Source organism: Haemorhous mexicanus, chromosome 3 (genome assembly GCF_027477595.1).
Source record: "Haemorhous mexicanus isolate bHaeMex1 chromosome 3, bHaeMex1.pri, whole genome shotgun sequence".
Lineage (NCBI taxonomy): Eukaryota > Metazoa > Chordata > Aves > Passeriformes > Fringillidae > Haemorhous > Haemorhous mexicanus.
The window spans coordinates 38,826,621-38,846,294 of record NC_082343.1 but is presented as its reverse complement, the minus strand read 5'-3'; the positions used below and the strand labels follow the sequence as shown (position 1 = coordinate 38,846,294).

The 19,674-nt window shown below is 48.5% G+C and overlaps 1 protein-coding gene across 5 annotated transcripts in view; it reads left to right on the top strand.

The window, feature by feature from the left end:
- The window catches only part of TMEM63B (transmembrane protein 63B), a 48,846-nt gene that overhangs the window by 10,393 nt on the left and 18,779 nt on the right, over positions 1–19,674 (top strand). Inside the window, exon 1 of one of the 5 annotated variants that reach the window (XM_059841426.1) lies at positions 9,353–9,495. The exons of the other annotated variants lie outside the window; for them this stretch is intronic. The gene's annotated coding sequence lies outside the window, so the exon portion shown is untranslated. Of the gene's footprint in view, positions 1–9,352; positions 9,496–19,674 lie in introns of those variants that run through there. 5 annotated transcript variants of the gene reach the window in all.

The window sequence follows — 19,674 nt, the reverse complement described above, 5'->3', positions numbered from 1 at the left end:
TTGGTGAGTAGGCAAAAGAAGGTCCATGGTATATGTTGCTGCCTGCAGTGCTGGGGGAGGAACCTCCCATTCCTTCCCATACTGTGGTACCAAAGCAAATACCAGAGGGAATAGTCAAGATATGGTTTCCTCTCTCCTGATCTGGTGACTGTAAATGCCAGGTGAAAAGAAAAATGGACAGGCATATGTGCTGTCTCTGTTGACATCCCCCACGGGGCTGGGGACTAGCCTTTCCCTTACATAAACTTGAACCCTACCTCTCCAGGCAGGAGAGAACTAAAGGAGAAAATGTGACAGTGAAGACAGGTGGCAGGTAGCAGGAGGAGACACTTAAAAGCTGCATGAGGTGTGGAATGAGGAGCCCATGGATGGGGAGTGGCAGCTGGGGGCACTGGGCGGAGCAGCCTGGCTCCACCCAACGGTGGATGATTCCTGCAGACAGGAGAGGCTGTGCAGGGGCTGGCATGGGGTCCCATAACTTAAGGCTAGAGATGGATGGGGAATGTTTTATTTCCTCTTTCTCATTTTTTGTGTTAAATTTGCAGCTTGGTGCCATTGCATGCTCCCTGTAGGGCAGAGAGCATACCTGGTCCTGGAGAGCCTAAGCGCTGACCTTGGATGGAAAATTAAACTAGCAGTGGCAAAACTTCACAAGGTTAACTGCTGCCCACCTGGCAGTCTCGCTGTCTGCTTGGAGCTGACCAAGCTGGCAGGGGCAGTGTGAAGCTTTTGCTCTTGCAGTTACTCTGTCAAGCAGGTGGGAAACCATCCAAAAACATCTTTGGTTTTAATCCTGTGGCTAATTCCAAGACAGGTGTTGCTCATCCAGGAGAGGGGTAAATTCACAAGCCAGAGCAGAATTGGAGACAGCAGGGCAGTAACATCTCCCTGCTGCTTTCCCGGACCTTAACAATGGGAGCAGAGGTCTGTCGATGCAAGACATACCTTTCACTCCTAGTAACTCAACAGGGATTTCACCTGACTGTAGGGGAGAGTGCAGCAACAAGTACTGGTGTGCTTCTAGTATCATCATCTGGAAAGTGGTTTGTCTTTTCAAGGACTGGAAATTAGCTGTGTTATCTCCCTGGGAAGAGCTGTATGTAATTCTGATGAACAGAGGCATGGGGCAAATCAGCAGCATACCTGTAGTTATGGAGCTATTCAGGGTGGGATGCAGAGCACAGGCAGGTTCTCCTGTGCTGTGGATCCATGCTGCTGCACTGCTACTCTCCAAAGCAGAGTGTTGGCTCCTCACCCTGTGTCTCCGAGTGGTGAGGATGCCAGAGGCAGGCTGGATGCATGGTTGGTAGCAGCAGGGAGTGAGTCAGTGCTGGGGCGGATGAATTGGTGCTGAGGAGCAGGTGGGCAGGGGTGAGGATGGCCGGGAGCTGCTACATGGATGTGTGGGAAGCTGGCATAGAGTGGGCACCCAGCAGTGGGTACAGGGGTGAATCAGGAGGATGAAAGGAGCAAAGGATCATCCTAGGCATGGGCAAAGTTGCTGGTGCCTTCACTTCTGGTAGTGCGTGGAGTGCAGAAGCCTGCATCCCTGTTGATCCGTGCTGAAGGGATGGTACACCTAGGGTAAGCTGAGTGGATGGCTTATAGCCAAAATTTGTTATACAGTTGTCCAGCAGTTCCTGGACCCTATGTGTCACAATGTCCCATGCTCCAGTCATGCCTCTGGACTCCAAGCCTTGGCTGAACATGCACTAGAAGTCAGCTGAGGCTTTCTGGTAAAGCCCCTGACACCAACTCTCCCTTGTCTGTTAGGAAAGGTTAAAAACTCATAAATTGATCCGGCCCCTTAATGTAAATATGCATTTCAGTCAGCCCATTTGGGACTGGTAAGTGCAGTGGCATAGAAGACAAATGTGGGGAAGGGAGCCAGGAGGTCCATTATGAGTTTGGTAGGGTGGAAGAGATGTTGGCTATTTGAGGGCAGGAAAGCAATAACTTTCTCCAAGATGGAGAGGAAAATGTGAGGTTCTAAAGATTAGCCTGGCATCATGAGATGGCTGAATAAGGGAAAAAAGGAAAATGTGGTGGTGGCTCTAGAAAGAGTCAGGGTCTGGCACTGATTGTTTTGCCTGGAGGGGCTTCAAGAATCTGATCTGCCACCGTATGGGTGTGCAGTTCAATAACACCACATGGGATATGTTTGTTTCCCACCATCCAGGATGGGATATAGCTTGGCACTGGAGAAAGTCTGCAAAATTCAGGGAGCCCTAGAAGGCACTCATTTCTTGCCTTCTCTTGCTCAGGAGCATATTCTTGGACAGTATTCCACGTGTGAGATGGTGCCTTGGGGAGCTGGGGTTGTAATCCCTTTCCTTCCCCTACCCTGCTTTGAGACCCATAGCAACCCTCGTCCTGCTCGTCTCTGCCCACAGCTGAAGGCTGGTGTCCCTAGTGCCTCAGCATCAGATGTCCTTGCAAATCTTCTCAGGGACACTGAGCAAATGGAATGACAGAGTGACCATCCAGAGCAGGCTGGGCAAGGGTGAGCAGTGGGGGTTACTTCTCCACCCACTGGCTGGAGGGGTTGTGGTTCCACTGGAGATGTGCACTGCCTTAAGAGGTCCTGTCAAAGCACTCTAGCAACCAGCAGTGCTTTATTGAGCTGCTGCAAGAAGGTCTCAGGAAGTGTCAGAAGGTTTTCAGAGCCTTCATTTTAAATTGGTGCTTCAACACCTTCTGGCACTTAGTGCTTCTCAAGCCTGGAGCAGGCTGCAAGGGGATGCTGGCACATTCCTTTGTGCTGGATCTGATCTCACACTTTCACAGGAAAGTGTTCCCAAAGCTTAGGAGTCTGATGTGAAAGAATAAGTGTGCCCTTGAGTCTCCTTGCATTGGTGAGGGAACTGCAGGTGATCAGCTGATTCTGCAGCACCCATCCCTAAGTAACCCTCCCACAATCCCCTCATCTTCCCACGACAGAAGAAAGTTCCCTTGCTCATACTTCCTTGACTCATCTCATCCTCCACTTCCAACAGGAATGTGTTTGGTGTTAGTAAACATCATGTTATAAATAGGCAACTGATGCTATATTGGGAGGAGTTTTCTGTGGTGAGCTTAGTGGGACCTGGGCCTGGAAGCTGGGGGTACAGCTCAGGCATGCAGGGGCATTAGTGACCCCTCATCAAGGGGCAGCTGTGGATGTGGCTGAGGGGATGCTTCCTGTGCTCCAACTTTTTTACCTGCCCCCAAGATATTATCCAGAGCCTCCCACCCCTACCAGCCCTGCTCAGCTTCTCACTACAAGGATGTTGAGCTGCTAGAACATGTCCAGAGAAGGGAAATGGAACTGGTGAAGGATCTAGATCAGAAATCTAATGAAGTGTGGCTGAGGGAGCTGGAGATGTTTACCTTGCAGAAAAGGAGGCTAATGGGGAACACATGTACCTCCCTGAAAGGAGGTTGTAGGCAGATGGGGGACTTGTTAGGTGGGAGTGTCTTCTCCCACCTAACAAGTGATAGGACTAAGGGACATGCCTGTAAGTTGCACCAGAGGAAGTTTAAGTTAGATTTTAGGAAGAATTTCTTCACTGAAAGAGTGGTCAGGCATTGGAACAAGATGTCCGGAGATATGGTGGAATCCCCATCCCTGGAAGTATTCAAAACCCATATGGTTGTGCCACCTGGGTACATGGTTTAATGGTGGATGCAGCAGTGCTGGGTTAGCAGTTGGACTGGATGATCTTAGAGGTCTTTCCTAACATTAATGATTCTGTGAATCTGTGATATGAAGATTGATATTATATAGGTAGGATTGAAAGCAGCTAGAATTCAGGAGGAAGGAGTGAGATGCAAGTGGCTATGTAAAGCTAAACTTAGCCCTGAGGGTCTGCAGGTGTTCCATGTAGGGACTAAAGTACTGCTGGCTGGCAGCTGTGGAGTAAAACTAGGAACTTGGTGGCTGTCAACTTCCTTCTGTTGAGATGGTCCCTGACTCAGGAGAAGGTGTACAGCCAGCATCTGTGTGACTCTCTAAGATGAGCAGGTGACCCCTGGGATGCTTTGCAGTGTCCACAGGGTTGCGGAGTACAAGGCACCAAGCAAGGGAGGTCTCTTTGATTGCTGAGGAGTCACACATACGCAATGCCTGTGCCACTTGGAGAGCAAGTGTTGACCCTAAAACACTGCTGGGGCTGTGGATTTCTGATGAGCTGCAGTAAACAAGTCACACACACACCCAGTGTGAGTGCATGAGGTGGAGCCCAGCAGAGATGTATGTGGCAAAGCTGATCACAGAGCTCCCGGTGTTGGCTCTGACAAGACATGTCCCTGCCACCCAGACCTGGCAGTCTGTCCCCAGCAGCCAGGGCTGGCACCACAGCCTCAGTAGAGACTCAATTTCCGTATGTGGGGATTCTTGAAGACTTTGACTGGGATGCTGGTCAAGTGGCGTGAGCAGAGGGCAGAGTGCCAGTTGTGAAATTTCAGCCTCCTCACTTACAGAGCTGTGGCAGGATTACTGTGGCAAGTCTTGGGCATAAATAGGTGGGCAGGGTAGCTGCAGTAGTGGGGCTAACCACCCAGGACAGGAGGCTGAAGGAGTTGCTGCTCTCCTGCACCCTTGTGCTTTCCCATTTCAGGCCCTGGAGGACTAAGCGTGGCTGTCAGGTTTGCTCTCGGGGCAGCTGGTCACTGTCCTGGCATGAGATGTATGTTTCCAGCGCTAGCAGTGTAGGGAGGAGATATGATATACCCTCCTCAGGAGACTTTCAAGGATTCAAGGAGGAGCTGTAAGTTGGTATGCCTGGGTGGTCTTAGGCAGGGGACAGCTGATTTTGCAGCCTTCCCACTTATTAAATGTGAGGGGGGTTGGGGGAAAGGAGCAGCAGGCTTCTCTGGGAGCTCTAGGGAGGGTGTGGTGGTGGATTGCAAAGTGCAAACTGAATCTGAAAGCTCTCCAGTTTGGGGGGAGAAGGCAGCTTTGCTTGGTCTGCTGCTCAGGTAAGCAGTGTTGTCTGGCCTTACTCTGCATTGTCCAGGTTGTGTTTTAAGCTATGTAAACCTAATGCTGCCTAGGGCTTTCGTGGGCTTCCTCCTCAGAGCTGATTGGAGTGTGTTGGAAGAGGCAGAGCAGCCTGATTGGCATGCAAAATGTGGCAGTGTGGCTACACTTTATCCATTGATAGAGAGCAAAATGTGCTGTGAGAGGCTTCTGCCACATGTGTAGTGTGTAGCACATCTTTTCATGCCATAATCTAAAAAACAAATGTTAGGAAGCCTCCATTATGCATTAGTGGAGTTTGTCTCTGCCGTTGGTATCTGTAGGTTGCCTGCCTCAGTAAGAGTGCAGGAAATTCTAGATCATACAGCTGCTTGGGATTACTCTGAGGGAGCTTGAGTACTTCAATGCAGGAGACCTTTTCAAAATATCCTGTAAGATCAGTGGAGGTAACAAAGGTTGCATTGATTGTGTGTTTGCGTTTGCCAAGAACTGATTGGCAAGCTGATTGATGTTGATGATCCACAGCAAGTCTGGTAACAAGGCTCAGGTGTTTCCCACAATATAAAAATGGCACAACTAGGATGTTTTAATGTTTATTGATATAAATGGAAAACCTGAAGTTCTCGCTGTAGCAGTTGACACTTATCAAAATACTGTGTTTATTTTTTTTAATTAAAAGATAAAAACAAACAAAACAAACCTTACTTTGCCCTCCCTCTGTGGACAGTTTGGGCACCATGGGAGGCAGCTGTGCCGGAAGGAAACAGGAAGTGAGAGGACAGGCTAGGATGACAGAGTACTGGGATATGTGTATATTTGGCCACAATGTGACTGAAAGAGAACCCTTTGGCCTGTCAGGCTAAGAATGGAAAGGAGCTGTGTTGCAGAGCAAGGAGGCTGCAGTACCACTCTCCCTCTGTCTCTAGCCCTATCTGTGCTTGGGGTGTTTGGGCACAATACATGTAGAAGGATGCTGACCACACAGAGACATCAGTTGTGGAAACAGTCACACTGGAAAGGTGTGCTTGGAAAAATGGCAGGTATACAGACTTTAGCGTTAGAAAAGTGGAGACAGGTAAGAGATGTCTTCTGTCAGCAAGGAATTTTCAATCCCCTTGCTGAGAAGGGAGAACAGTATTTTTGAAGAAGCAGTGAGAAGCAGAAGTAATGAAATTTAGAAGCAGAATCTGGAGAAATGGCATGCTTTTCAAGCCTGCCAAAACCATTTCCCCAGGAAGAGAAGAATGATCCTTCTGGTCTAGGATCATTTATTTAGCTGGTTGCTGTGAAGTGTATTGCAGGAACCTATTTGTCATCATTAAAGAAAAATTCTACTTAAACTTCTTAGTCTTTGCTGCCTCTACCCTGAGGCACCCATTTGGGGCTAAGTTGGTAACTGCTGCGCATAGCCGGAGCCCAGAGAATGGTCTTGGAAAACATCTGGTGCTTGAAGCAGAGCACAGTACTCAAGCCTGTCCCTTTTTGAGTAAACACTTTAATTCAGCCATGTACTTATGATGACTTCAGTAAAAGTGTTTAAAGATAAGTATGTGCTTGGGAGCTTTCCTCATTTCTCTTGCTTGAAGATCATTGAAGAAATACCTTAACGACCATTATCCTGTACAGTTGCCAAAGATTTGCATTAGGAGAAATACTAAGCAGTAATCTCATCTGGGTTATTAATTAGTAATTTATCTCAGAATGCCATAGTCTACTAATCAGGGTTTTTTTCCTCCTGCTCTTGTGATGTATTTGGGAAGGCCAAACACATGCCTATAAAGAAAATGCCTCAGCCAGTGCTTTGGATGGTTTCTTTTCATGCAATATATGTGGTCTGTTGTCCCCATTCAGAAATGAGGTACGGAGCAGCATGTTCACCCCTGTGAACCAGCAAAGAACAGGGGTTTTGTCTCTAGGTACCCTGAACCTTTGGAGTCTGCTGGCTCCTTTTTATTTTGATGATGACCCTTCCTGCCCCCCTCTGTGATGCTGGACTTCACATCAGTCCAGCCAGCCAGATGCCCTTTCCATAGACTCTGAAAAGCTGGGAATGTGATTTCTTGGCAGAAGCCCATGGCATGTTTTAGTGCATCCTGGCAGTGTTGTGCTCTGTGCTGGTAACTGTGCCCAGCAGAGGGTTAGGGTTGTACGGGGTGACCATCAAGCTTCAAGAAAGACTTCCCATAAGGATGGAGACATGAAGTCAGATGTCACCCCAGATTTGGGGCTCCTGGACCCACCACACTGTTTTCTTTTGACATTAGAAGTCATCTGTGGAAGCACAGAGATTGAAAGGCTTTAGGAGGGAAAGATGGTCTCAAGAAATAAGGTGTTCAGGTGGTCTCAGCCAGAATAAGGATTGAGGTGGAAGGGCTTTGCAGCAGATGTGGTGGGATGGGAATAGCACAGCTCTTTTGAGCATGTCTCTGTAAGAGCTAACTGCTACAGCTCCCATTAGGCTGTTCACCACTGCTTTTCGCTCTTTTTAGGGCAGTGCTTTCCATGGAAAGCAGCCTCCAGGTGTGCAAGCTGCCTTACAGCAGCTCCAGGCTATGATGCTTAGCTGCTCCTGGGTGTTCTCTAAACCCAAGCCCATGGAATGCACCCATGTCTGTTTTCCTTTCAGTGCCACTGCCTAGAGCAGCAGAGCCCAGGAAAGTCTGGCATACCTCAGGGGCTTGTCAGGTGTCTGGTCTTAGTCCTTCTGTGTAATACTGGTCTGTCTAGGCTGAAGGGCCATTCCTGCCTTCACCTCCAGCACAGAGGTGAAGGCAGGAATGCCTTAGTCCAGTGTTTGGTGTGCACCACATTGTTTTTTGAGGCAGCCTCCAAGCCATTTCCTTCATATCAAGTTAGGATTTTGTTGGTCTTAGTAGATGTGAGCATCCTGGCTTGAGCTAGGGCTGTGAGCAAGAGAAATTCTGGTTACTAAACTGCAGTCTTTAATGGACTCTCATAGGCTTGATATTTGCTTGTGTGGAGCTGTGCTCCATGGATAAACAGTGACTCAGAGCAGCTTCATCCAGTTAAAGTACTATTTCTTTGTTTGCCCTAACACTGAGATAGAGCCTGCATGACATGAAGCTCAGGCTGCCGCGTCTTACCAAAAATGCAGTGCCCTCCTCCAAGCCCAAACAGCCGCTTTATCTTGCGCGCCTTTATCAGTGGGACTGGGAGCCAGGCTGCTTACCTTGAAGTACCACTTCAGTGTTCCTTGGTCTCTGCTGGATCTCAGTGCCCAGCGCCCAACTGGCGCTTTGTTCCCGGTGTTCCCAAGCCAGGCCCAGTTCCTCTTGCCAAGCCCAGTGGGGTGGAGCGAAACCATTGAAGAGAAGAGCCCGATCAGCATCTCTCAAGTGCTAGTAGCTGGCTGAGGGCCCAGCCTGGTGCGTGCCAGTGACTCCTGCCTGCAGACCCTAGCCCCAGCAGTCAAAAGCAGGCAGAGCTGCCCTGAAAACTCAAGAAGAGGTAGGTGTTCGACAACCTTCATTTTTCCCAGCAGGTAAAGGTTATTGGGCACCTGTCTCCAGATTAGATCTCTTTGGCAGCATCAGAGCAAATATCACATAGGAGTTGGGACATCTCTAGGTCCTGATGTGTTGAGTGAGGTCCAACAGATCTCTCAGGTTTTGGAGCAAGGACAGTCTCAATGCTCTGTTTAATGTCCATTTACCTCTGCTGTGACCTTTGTTATTTATTCAGGGCCCAGCAGGAGGTCAAAATTGGTGTCTTATAACATCTGTCTCTTACTGGAGTTCAGTAGCTCCTAGGACAGAGTGCAGAAGGGGAATTGTGTGCTGTAGGGCCTCAAGGTTTTTCCAGTGGCACAGCTGTCCTAGTTTGGACATGTTTGTGGCCAAGGTTGCCCTGCTGCACTTGGTTCTACTGGGTGCCGTGCCAAACCTGTGTGTAGTGTACTGGTGCTGTGGGTTGGGTTGGGCTGTACTGCTGTTGCTGGAACCCTGACTCTCTTGAGATTTCCCCAGCAGATGCAGAAATCGAATTCCTAGATGGTCTCCTACAACTGTCCTGGCTTGTTGGCCACATCCAGACCGCTTGCTGTGAGAGTCCTTTGCTGATATCTTCTGTTGTTGAGGAATAATTGAAGACTTTTCTCCTTCTGCTGTGGCTGCCAAATCTCTTTACAACTCAGCATGAAGTCATAAAGGGAGCTCAGTTTTGCTTGCTGCAGGGCTGTGATTACCTTGACCTTTGGTGTTCGGCTGTGCTGTGGGTCCTTTGTAGACCAACTCTGCAAGGCAAGCGCTATCTTAGGAATGCTTCAAGGAAGGTGGAAAAAGGTGAGAACATACTCAGCCTGCAAATTGTAAACACTCGAAGCTGCAATCTGCTGAAGGACCTTGGAAAAGAATCAGCTTTTATCTGTTACAGGAAGGGTGCCGGTGCCAGGATTTGAAGTAGATGTTCCTGTTTTAGGAGCAGCACTGAAGCTGCTCCTGCTGAAGCTCATGCAGTACCCTGGCAGCTTGTCCCTCAGTGCCCACGAGGGAAGAGAGTTCCCTCTACGCTTCCTGGTTTGTATTCTGGGTGTCTGCTGCTGGATGAGAGAGCCAGGCTGGTGGGCCCTTCCCTGCTTGTGCCAGGCTTCTTCACTATTTCTATGGGCCACTAAGTGCCATCTCCAGGGTTGCTGCTCTAAGCACATGGACCCATATTGCCGCTGTTCTTGAACTGATACATGGTTTCAATTTTCTTGTGTCCCTGTAGAGCAATTGCTCAAGAAGGATGTAGATAGTTGACACTGCCTGAATGCCAGGCACCCACCAAAGCCACTCTCTTGTTCCCTTGCACAGCTGGACAGGGGAGAGAGAATGTAATGAAGGGTTCCTGAGTTGTGGACTGGGAGAGAGCACTCTTCAAATACCATCACAGGCAAAACAGGCTCAAATTAGAGATATTACTTTATTTTCTTGCTAACAAAATCAGAACAGGATAGCGAGAAGTAAAATAACACCTTAAAAACACATTCCACCCAGATCTACCTCCTATCGCAGTAATGCAGGGAAGACAGGAAATAGGTATTTAGGGTCAGTTCATTGCCTGTTGTTTCTCCTGCTGCTTAGAGAAAGGAGTCATTCCCCTGGTCTACTGTGGGTTTTCTCCCACAGGAGACAGTTCTCCATGAACTTCTCCAGCGTGGGTCCATCTCATGAGCAACAGCTCTTTTTGAACTGCTACTATGTGAGTCCATCCCACAGGCAATAACACCCCTCAAACTGCTGCAGCGTGGGTGACTCTTCCACAGGGTGCAGTCCTTCAAGGACAGGCTGCTCCAGCATGATTCCTCTCCCCATATGTCTCTTGCAGGTTCTCAGCCTCCTCTCAGGCATTCACCTGCTCCAGCATGGGTCACCTCCATGGACTGGAAGGTGATCTCTGCATCCCCATGGTCCTCTGTGCGCTGCAGGGGCACAGTTGCTTCACCGTGGTCTTTACCACAAGCTACAGAGGAATCCTCGCCCTGGTGCCTGGAGCATCTACCCTCCCTCGTTTTCCACTGGCTTTGGTGTCTGCATACTTGTTCCTCTTACATGTTCTCACCTCACTCTTCTCTGACTCCAATTTCAACTGCGCAATAACTTTTTCCTTCTTTCTTTTTACATATGTTATTGCAAAGGAGTTACCACCATTTCTTATTGGGCCAGCCTTGACCAGCTTTGGAGCTGCCAGGGATTGGCTCTGCTCTAAATGGAGGAAGCTTCTGGCAGCTTCTCACAGAAGCCACTCCTGTAGCAGCCCTTCCCTGCACCGCCCTTCCTACCAGAGCTTGGCCATGCAAACCCAATAGAAAGAGGCATGAAGCTTTTCTGAAGTATCATCCAGGAGAGGTAATGCCTCAATCCTGCGCATGCCTAGTTTGATGTTGTCAGCTTAGGGCAGGAGAACCAGGCAAGAGAGAGTTTACCCCAAATAACTTCTGGCTGCTCAAGCAGCTTTCATGCTGCAGAATAAGGGATAGGGATGCTCTCAGGGCTGATGCACTAGGGTGTTCTGCCAGCCTCTGGTGAGGAATCAGCTGTGAAGCCCTGAGAGGTGGCTTGGGCTCCTCAGAGAGATGGTCCTTGCCCCTCTTTGGTGACTTGCTTGGTGGAAAGTGCTGATCATACTTCATAGGCAAGTGATTGTAATTGCACCCAGTGAACAGAATTCTTGTGTCTTTGAATACTTTGCTGCAAGGAGGTAAAGATTTCTGTCATGCAGAAGAGAGGAGGAGGAAACAGTGAATGTGACCTTGAGAGACTAGATAAAAACCCAGTTTTATGAGAGACACACACATTTTTTGCTCAAGAGGAAAAGCTGGGTGTAGGTGAGAATACCCAATCTGTGACTGGCAGGAAACAGATACGAGGCCTGAGGAAAGATGAGTATGTAGTACTCCCCTTTACACAAGGGGATTAAGATCAAAAGCTTTAGGATGAGGTGAGGTTACTAAGAAACAAAGGAAAAAGGAATGAGAGCTGCAAGAGTGCAGAGCTCCTGCTAAAAACATGCCCCTGCGCAAAAGGGACAAGATGGTATTTAGTCACTTGAGAAATGAGAGAGACGTGGAAAAATTCATAGTAAATATGAAATCACCAGGGAGATTGGTTTGTGTTTATGCCAAGCCAGATGTCTTGCACCTGAACAGCTCTCCTTAATGCTTGAAAACCAGAGTGGTATTTGTGCATGAATGAATAGTGACTCTCACTTAAAAAGTGAAGTATGGGAGAGCTAGCCTGGGGCAGGCCCACAGGTTGTAAGGAAAGTGCAGGCCATATGCAGGTAGTATAAATGATGATAATAGTCATACAGGAGATAATCAAGATGGCAACCCATGAAGAACAGCCATTGTTCCAATGGAATCCATAAACCAGAAGCTGAAAACTACTGGTATTGTGAGGTTATGAAGTGTCCATCCTTGTCTTTGCTAAAAGTCTTCTGGGAATTGGTAAAGTAGCTACTGCTGGGGTGTTGAGTGATAGGTGAGGAAGCCCTGTTATCTGGGACTTACTCCCAGCCATATGATTTTGTTGCCATATGCTTACTGCTTTTCAGAATATACCATTGGCAGTCCAGCACCTAATTGGTCTTACTGCTCTAATGGTTTATTGTTTACTGGCTCACTATCAGTGTATGCCTACAGGAAACAAGGGAAGCCAAACAGTAAGTGGTATTCCTTTATAAAATACGATCTGGCAGACAAACTTGATTTCTTTCTGAGATTTATAGCCTAGGAACTTGAAGCAAAAGTGACAGGTAGATATATTTGTAATTGAAGTGTTTGATTCGGTAACTAATGAAGCACTCAAAATTTACTGTAAATCAGGGTGGTTGTGATTCTGCAGTACAAACAGAGAGCTGATTGATGTGGAGAACTGTTTGATAGATTGGGCTTTCTCTTGACAGCAGAGGATGAGTCCCTTGCCATGAACTGGGATGCATGGATTGGTTCCTATGAGACACCATTGAGGCTGTCCATGTGGCATTGAAACTCCATAGTGTTTGTCAGTTAGCAAACAAGATGGGACTGGGGACCTCGCCTTCATGGTGCAGGAATGTCAGGTACCATGGCCATGTTGTTCCTTGTAGCCAGGTGGAGGCAGTCGAGCTGGCTTGGCAGCAGAACTGCACCATGGTGTTGTGTGGGTGTCACTGTTCCACCAAACCTCTTTGGAGGGGAAGGGGCCATCATCAGTCCTTCCCTGATGGCCAGGCAGGAACAGGCACCCCTTGCTCAGGAGCACCAAAGAGATGGGAAAATTGAGGCAGGAAGACAGCAGTGTGGGATTTGCAGCATGGGGGCAAAATGAAGAGGCAGAGAAACCAGATTGCCCTTAGGCTGAGGACAGATTAGCTAACTCTGATGTGAAGAGCATGAAGCACAGCATACTGGGTTTCAGGCTGTGGTACAGCCCTTCTTGGCGTGGTACATTATGTTCAGGGCACCATATGACTCGAAAGCACTGCCATCAGATTGGAGGGAGTTCCTGTAAAAAAGAGACATAAAAAAGACCTAGCTGTTTGGAGCTCAATCCATGTCACTTGGCAAGGTAGGGAGTTTTCAGTGAGGTGAAGACAGTGTCAAGTGTTTTGCTGATGTTCAAAGGCAAGGCTTTTGTGATTATTCTGGGTGCCAGGCACCGTCCCAGCTCAGGGTTACTCTTATGGTTTGCAGTGCTTACAGTTGTGCTGGGAGCAGGACCAGGGGTTCCTGAGCACTGGGATGTACACAGTCAGCAGTGTGCAAGCCACCACAAAATGGTGCTCTAAGCAGTGGGATTGGGGCTGGCTGTGACGGCGGCAGTACCTGCCAGCACCAGGATTGGGAGCTGATATGCACTAAAGAAAGGTGTGATGCCCTTTAGTGGTAGATATTTGAGGCCTGGTGCAAGCCAGCTGAGAGGACTTTGGACCCAGGGCAAAGGTGCACTTAGTTTTTGCTTTGAAGAAGCCAAGCCTTCCAGACCAAAGCTTTGTAGGCCTGGTGTCTAGTTGGCTTATTCATAGAGGTGAAATGTGCAGGGGGCTTTGTATTGACTGGATGAGATGGAAAGGAGACAAAGAGTTGTAGGGTTTTAGCAGGCCCTCCTCCTTTCTGCTGATACAGGACCATTCCCTGTTGTATGCTTGTGAGTGCTTAGCCCAGGTTTGTTGGAAATGCACCAGTAGCACATTTGCTTCTTGATGCTTTTTCCCTTGGCCTGCAGGTCACGTTTCTCCTCACTGCACCCAGCACGTCAGCACTTCTCCAGCCCTCAGCTGCCTGAATGCTCTGTGCCAGGTCTGAGGCACGGTGCAGGACAGTTTTCCCACTGCTGTTTCTGCACCAAGAGTGGTATTTTCCCTGTTTAACTGTTGTGCTCTGGGAAAGGCTTTCAGCTAACTAGTAAGCTCCTTTCTCCCCATCTGTCCTGAGGTTATTCCCTACTTGCTTAACTGCTCTTGCTAACAGAGTCAGACTGTTCTTCCTGTGGTCTGCTTGTGGTTGCAAGTAGTTTGCTCAGAGCTCTGCTGGACTTTGCCACTTAGGTGCAGGTAACCTAGATGGCTCTTTGAGGGGATGAGAAGGCTCCCTCAGCCTTGGGTGACAGCTGCTGCGTAAGGGTCCCCAGGTGCCCAGGGCAGGCAGGTCTGTATTGGCCTTACAGGCAGAGGCTCAGGGTGGCACGTCCTCTGGGCTCAGGTCCCTGGGGACACAGTTTGGGTTACCTGCGGTACTTGGGAGACCAGGGGAACCCAGAGGAGCAGGTCTGAAAGGTACACGCCATGTCATAGCACCCTCCATGTCTGAGAACCAGAGCATACCTCAGCTCCCCGAATGCCATTCCCAAGAGATTTAAGAAGGTTTGGGTTTCTTTTTTTTTCAGTCTGAAAATTTGGTATTCTAGCCCCAGACCTGCTGGTTTTTGGTTGCCTGTCTCTGCACCTCCAGCCTGCTGTGAGACTGTCACATTTCCATAAACAAATGTGTCTCTACTAGAGCACAATCTCGATGTTCTAATTACAGATGGAGTTATTAACATTTACTGGTGAGAAAACAAATGAACGTAGCTTGTGTGCTTACGTCGTTCTGTCTGTGAGCTCAAGCATCCACTGTATTGATTTATATTTTTCTGCAGGCATTTCTCAGGTCACCTCTTCGTGTCTGGCTGACATCAGTGGTGTGGCTGGAAGAACACAGACACTTGCCCATGTCAGTGCATCTGTCTGCCAGTTAGCTGGCTGTCCAGCTCCTGCGTCACTCCTGCCTGAGTCCCAGCACAGTTCTTCCTCTTTCTTCTTTCCCCCTGGTGCCAGGGGTTTGACAGAGCATGTGAATGCTCAGTATGAGGGGCAGAGACTTCAGGGTGAGCTGGTGAGAATTGGAAATGCTCTGTTTGAGAAGACCCACAGTGCTGTTTATGTTGTCTGCCCTGGCCTTACAGTGTTGTGGCAAGAGTTCAGTGTGGGACAGGCAGCCTCCTCAGCAGGCACCTCCCAGTCCCCTGCCTGCAAGTGGGATGACTCCACAAGCATCGTGATGTACACTTTGCACCCACAGTCATAGCTGTGAAGAACCAAGGCATGTAATCTTGGCCTTCCCAGCCTCATTCTGCATTCTTTCTTCTTTCTCTTTGCAATGGATAGATGGGAGCATAGAAGCTAGCCTGGTTACTGTTTGGGTCCTCATTTGTCTTTGTCCCTGCAGGCCAGGGACAAAGACAAGGAGGAAGAGAAGTCCTACTCTGCCCTGTTGAGGCCACCAGGCTCTTAAGGACAGCAGTTCGCAGGGCTGTGTTTGTGCAGGGCTTAACAGGCAGAAGCTGGGGCTGCAGCACCAGGTGGGATGTGCTTTAGGGACTTCAGGTAGGAAGCTGTATGCCTCTGCTCCTGACACGTGTTGGTGAAAGCAGGGGACACTGTGGACATGGTGGTCCTGCTGGGGATGTAGGGGCTGTGCTGTGGAGCAGGGAACAGGTTTCTCTGTGGATGGGAGAAGCTGCCTCTCTTCCTCCTCCCTGCTGTTAATAGAGAAGGAGATGGAGTCCAGTATTGCTGAATAAGAGTGGAAAATGCCTTTTGGCAAGTCTGTCTTTGCTGTTTTGAGGAAGTCAGCATTAATTATGCAGAGTGCAGGAGGGGAAGCCTCTGGGGCTTGCATGGAACCTGGTTTGATGTCTTGATCTTACTGTGCCTTTGGCCCCACTATATTCTGTGGTGACAAGCCATGCTTGTGGTCAGGAAAGGGCTTGGTTCCTACCACTCCAGCCTCACAGCAGCTTCCCACCAACTCCCTGCACCTTGTCTCTTAATGCTCAGGAGCTCATGCTAATGTTAGCATCTCAGCCCAGGCTGAGCCAAGCTTGCCCTGACCTACAGCCTTTAAGGGGAAAGAGGGACCAGGAAAGGCCATGTTCTGGTGCAGCGCAGTTTGTGTGGTCAAAGATGCTCCTTTACCTGTGGTGGTAGCATCAGGTATAAGGAAACATGCAGGGTCCTTCCCTAGAGGGAGACACTGGAATCAAAACAGAAAGTTTTGCTGACCTACCTCTCCCTTCAGTGTGTATTTGAGTTGGGGAGAGCAGCTGTTGCTAGAGAAATCCCTTTATCCCTCCCACACTGCTGGAAGGGATTTCCTTTCATAATTGGGAACTGTGCTTCTGTACTATAAGACCATGCCTGCTGCAAGCATCACCTTTCTTCCCTGCCTGTGCTTTGAGTGAAACACCCAACATCAGCTGCCTGCGGGGCTGGCCCTGAACCTTGCAGCCCAGGACACATTGGAACGTGCCCTGCCTGGCTGCGGGTGGGGCCAGAGGGTGCCCTGAAGTGGGCATCTGAGACCAAGGTGCAAACCAAATGCAAGGAAAGAGTATTGCCAGGCCCATGGGCTGCACTGCACTGTGCCTGGGAAAACCAGCCAGTCTCCTGCTCAGCTGAGAGACTCCTGGGAAAGGCCTTTGGTGAAGGATATTAGCTAGGCACTATTGATAAAGACTGCAGAATTTGTTGCCAAAGCATTTTTTTTTTAGTTGCCTAAATGGTGTTGTAACCCCAGAAGAACTCTGGTAAGTCTTACTGAAATTGATACAGTGCAGGTCACCTCTAGCCTGCTGCCAGATTTCTTGCAGCTGGGAGAACTAGAAGGGCACGAGGGTTCTGAACATTCCTGTGAGCTTTTCCTAGCTTCCCACACACCTGAAGCCCCTCTGTCTCCATGGGGAGTTCCTTGTGCTTACCAGCTGGGTGGGAGATTGCATAACTAAGGATGATGTGGACTGCTTCTGTGCCTCTTGACTCAGCTCATGAAAAGGCAGTGTAAGCCTTGGGCGTATGCCACATCTTTTTCATTGCTGGGTGTTCTGGCTGGGTCACTGAAGAGGCTAGGAAGGTTTATATCTAGTCCATCCTCTAGGCTTCAGGGAAAAAGTGTATCTCTGGGATCTGTCTCTCTGAAATGTGTCTTAAATTACCTATAGGCTTGCGGAATTTGTCTTCAGTATGTAATGGTTTGTATAAATAATGTTTAGATAGGGTTGTGGGCAATCTGAACATATGAGCCTCATTTCTTTTAAGAAAGACAACTGGAAAAATGGGGCTTTAAAATATGCAAGAATGAGGTAAATAGTTTGGTGTCTGCAGAGGAAAATCATAGTTCCCTGATCTGTTGCAAGTCTTTCAATACTGTGGTAAAATAACAGCATCTGGCAGACTTGTGTAACTTGCCTGGATGTTCAGAAAATCTCTGAAATTCCTCACAGAAAACTGTTAAGAAAACTGTGTACTGGAGGAGTCGTAGAGTCCTGGCTCAAAAATTGGCTGAGGTTCCACGAAGTCAAGGAATGAACTAGCAGTTTTAATGTGACAAGAGCAGAGGGATGAGGTCCTTTGCTATTAATGATCCAGAAAAGGTAATGTGCAGCAAGGTTCCTAAAATCTGCCAGTACCCTGGAGTCATTCAGATTTGTCAAGAGGAAGTGATTCCAAAGTGACACCATATGTAATGAAGTGGTGTGAGAAGTTGAGAAGCATGCAGCCAGGTGTGTTGGAAGGAGTGATTTGCTCTGGGACATGGCTGGCTTCTAATTTACCTTGGCTTCTCAGGGCAGTGGGATTGCAGGCTGATGACAGAGATGCTTTTCTTCAATATGCAAAGATGCCATCAGAGAAGTAAATCGTGCTCAACCATGTGATGAGCAGTGTAAGGAGAGATGCTGAGAGCATCAGAGTGCTGTTCTGACTGTCAAGGTAATTTCCTTACCCAGGATGGAGTATGTGGTTTTCATCACCTTTCCATCGGGTCAGAAGAGGGAATGTGTTAGGAATGTGTGGGTGAGTGGTTAGAGCTAGAAGACACCTTGTGTCCGGGGAAGGAGAGAGCACTTAGGAGTGAACTTTGTAGGTCTAGAAAAAGCAGATGCTTTTCTTCTTTTTTCACAATAGAAGGAAAACTCAAGGCTGTGGTGTTACAGTAGGATTGTAGTCTTTACTCAAAATCTGGAAGCCATTGCTAAAAGTTTACAAGGCTCCCAAAAAGAGGGTTGAGAGATACTTCTTTTTTTCATTCAGTTAATCTAGATTGCACTTACAGAGGGATGTAACCATTCATGCTCCAAAGTGTGTGATATTCCTTTGAATCTCATCCCATCATTTTTTCCCATCATTCCCCTAGAGCTTCTGAGTCTCTAGTTAATTCAGCCAGGATGTGTTATACTGTCTTCCTGATTTATTCCCAACTGTGATCTCATGTCTTGGCTTGTTTTTCTCCTGCTTTTCTGCTCCCTTGTTCTGCTCTCAGCAGCCCTGCTCCACCTCTGTACCTGTGAATTATGTCTTAACAGGCTGCTTTGTGGCTTTTCCAATTTGACTGACCCCCTCTCAATGCCTGTACCCAGCTGGGCTTTTGCTTCTCAGGCTGCCCTTTGTCGTGGTGCTTCAGCTGGTTTGTAGCTGTGCACCGGTTGTAGCGGAGCTCTCTAGGTCACCGCAGCAAATCGTTTTGTGGTCATTATCCAGCTAGCGTTGTGCTGCGATGCTGATAAATCTCTGCAGCTAGGCAGGAGATGGCCAGGATTATACCCGTGAGCTGGAGGTAAGAGCCCTGCATCCCCTCTGCTAATGTCACCAAACAATGCAGAGCCTGAAGGACAATGGTGCTGGCAGCTTTCTCATCCTTTGGGCCAGCCATGGCTCTTTTGTCTAGCCCAGAGAGATGGCATTTCTGGGGAGAAAAAAAAAAAAACAGGCATTGCCCAGAGGTGATACTGTGCTATCCATCCTTTCTGTATGGTTCATGGCTGTAGTGAATGATTTGGGGTGGTGTGTGGATGCTGGATTAAGAGGAATTGTTTAGGGATCAAAAGCCTGTATAGATCTTCCTGTTATCACTGTTCCTTCTGCAACTGATGGGATTTTCTCAGCCCTTTTCTGAAAAGTGGTTGTGTTTCTGCTGTCAGTGTGTCCTTCTCTGAGTTATTCAGTTTTCATTTATCCATTGCTACCGTTATCATCTCTGTGTTTCTTATGGAGCTGCTCTACACAGGAGGAGGACCTCCCCATGTCCAAGCAGTGATGCTGACCTGTGTGCTACTGTGGGTCTTATAACAGTTTGGGGAAGGCACTGATATAAATAAAATATTTGACCAGCTAAATAGTAGAGTCTAAGCCTCCTTTCTACCCTGTGTGCTTGCATCTAAATGGTCTCCAAGTCAGAGGAAGGAGAAAAAACAAGCAGGGGGTGTGACCAGCTCCTGATGGGTGCCCTGGGAGCTGGAGGCTGAGGCCTGCAGTGAAGAGAGGGTGATGATTCAGCCTAATAAAGCTAATGGCTTTATGCAGCCAGGCAAAGGAAATTGTGGGATCATGATGCAGCAACTGTCCTATAGCAGTTTGTTTCTATCATCCAGACGTGACTTCATGCCCCATCCACTCCACCCTTTCACTTTTTCCTATACCTAAATGCTTTCCCTGTTGAGGAAGGGGATCTGAGACACCATGTTCTCAGGAAGAAAAGCAGTGTGTGAGACAGCTGCACCTAAATGGTATGGGAATGGACAAACAAGGAAGGGAGTTCTGGGACTCCATGGTGGAACAAGAGCTGCTGAAGCATATAGGTTCTTCTGGCACCACTGAACTCAGCAGGCTTCTCAGATGACCTTGTCCCTGGACCCTGGTCCCAGGAAAATCCTGTAGCACAGAGAAGCCTGAGCTGGCAGGCAAGGTTGGCCCCCAAC